Here is a 2,694-nt window from a genome sequence, read left to right on the forward strand (position 1 = left end):
CACACACACACACACACACACACACACACACACACACACACACACACTGTTTAACGGGGAAAATCAATCTTTAATTTGCTTATGTGTTCCATATACATTATACTTAAAGCTTTACTATTATTCATTTAAAGATTTATTAAGTTTAGCCACCAAGTATAGAAGTAAGTTGGCGACTGCCCAGGCTTTACGATCTTGCTTTCTCACTTATAAATTTTTGATTTTTGCATATTAAGGTGTATATATTGCTATAGTTATTGGCTGTTATTATTTAAAATTAAAAAATATACTTAAAAATTATTCTATATTTTGATTTCTTGTTTATTCTTTTCTCATCTAAAATTATGATATATTGTTGTTGTTTCAGTTAAATATTTACGTTAAAAATTGTAATGGATTTTTAAAGAGGTTTTTACATAATACATATATACATATATATATATATATATATACAGACACCAACAAACACTCATGTACATATATACAATACACACACATATATATACACACATACACACATATGGAGAGAGAGATTGCATGAGGTCAAGAGCTACGTAGCAAATATCTGGCTACGGATCCATTTGAGAAGAGTCACCGATCGTCATTAGCTCTATATAGCGTTATTCTATCAGCAGTAACTTCGTTGCTAAGGTATCGACAAAGTATAGAAAACGCTCAACTCAACGACCTTCCATTCAAAGATACAATGGTAATGATTGATGATCATTGTTATCGTAGGCATTAAGCAACAGCAAATATAAGATAATGTCAAATGGGCAATGAATTATATTAAAACTTGGCTCACTAGTACAGAACTTTCCCTTTAACCCTTAAGAAGACCGAAGTCGTGTGAATAGTTAAAAGAAAGAGAAGAGATAGCCTTCCACTCAGAATAGGTGGCCGTAAAGTAATTATTACGCCGGCTATAAAATATTTGGATGTGGTACTGGATGTTAGATTTTCATTTATATCGTAAGTTAGTACTCTATGCGATAAACCGACACGAATATACGCAGCATTCTCCTGCGTAATGGCGAAGATTGGAGAATGAACCACAATGGGCGCATGTGTCTGGGTACAGTGAAATTGTTGGTTGTAATCTATGCAGTAACAGTGTGTATAGTAACATTAACAAAAAACGAGCTAATACTAATAACAGTATTGTGAGTGTGCTGGAGTTTATGTGCATTATCGTTCACTGCAGCTATGGCATATAGCGAAACAAGCTCTGTTGAAATGCCCCCAATTCAATGATGGGAAAGGCAGAATTGAAGTCCTTATTAAAAGGCGATTTGATTTATGTAGTTTGATACGCTTGCTTAAAACTGCGTTATAGAGACCTGTGAAGCCTCAAGGATTGAGTGCAGACCAATTGCGGAAGTAACCTGACGAAAATGGCTTTAAGATGGAGGATTTAGCATGAGGCTTGAAAGCCTCTTCCGACGTAACACTTAAATGTAGTTGCAGAGGGACCGAGGGGGTGGTGAAAGTCCCACTCCGGGGTTTAGGCTATTATTTATTTTCGCCGCTTAAAAAAAAAAGGAAAGAAGAAACCACACACACACACACACACAAACACACACGCACACACGCACACACATGTATATATATATGTATATATAGATGTATATATATTATATATTGGCACATGGTTTCCGAAAGTCGGAAAAAATGCATAAAACAGTAAAAGTTCTCTTCGTTTCTTTAAATTGTTTTTTTTCTTTCGTATTCTAAAAAGTTTTATTAAGAACTCGTGAGATTAGTTTATTTCCGTTTATCCAACTTGTCGAAAGAATTTTCCGAAAAACTCTATGTAATAAATTGGTGTTTGTAAAAAGGTGTTGATTCGCACTTAGATGAAAATCTACTCCGAGCTATCGTGTTATATCTTTGACTACATGTTTGTATTATTTATTCCTTTTTGGTAAATTGTAGCTTCTTCTTCTTCTTCATTTTCATTTGTTTTTCGTTTGAATTCGTTTAAATTTTAACTTTCATTAAAAAATTTTAATATTAGTGTTGGCAAACGTTTCTTTAAAAATATTTCTACTTATTTTTAATTTTTTATTGACAGTTTCCGTTTAAAAATATATTATCTATGTTAGTTTTTTTTTTTTTTTTTTTTTGGTTTATCTACGTGTGTATATGGTCATACAAATGTATATACAAATGAGATGAAGTGCGTGTGGGGAGAGATTTAGTACGTAGGCGAATTGTGCATGCTACTGGTTGGAATCAATATTGGTTGTTATGAGATTTCTAATTCCAGTTAAAGCACCACCAAATACACACATACAAGCATAGAGTGACGAACAGGGCTAAGTTCAAACTATTGTGGCTGTTTCAAGTGACGAGTTGTATAAATCAACGAAGGAGATGAAGTAAGCAGTGGAGCTTATTGATCCTATTGGACTTATTGGCTCTTCTAAATCGGGCATGATCTTGATTACGGCATGCAAAAAGAATATGAGGAAGAAACGATGCGGAGGTGGTGGAGAAAGTATTCCTTTGCCATAGCAAGTAGGAGTGAAATCTTTTGGGCTAATGTTATGATTGGTTTCGTTCCATTAAAGGTATCGCAAATCTTTGAGGTCATGTCGCCTAATTATTGATATAGCATCAGCTGAGAAGAGCTTCTAGCTGATGTTTAACCTGGCATTGAATGCGAAATCTCCTGATGACGAGTGTTACCTTATT

The sequence above is a fragment of the Glossina fuscipes genome, unplaced genomic scaffold (genome assembly GCF_014805625.2).
Source record: "Glossina fuscipes isolate IAEA_lab_2018 unplaced genomic scaffold, Yale_Gfus_2 1, whole genome shotgun sequence".
Classification (NCBI taxonomy): domain Eukaryota; kingdom Metazoa; phylum Arthropoda; class Insecta; order Diptera; family Glossinidae; genus Glossina; species Glossina fuscipes.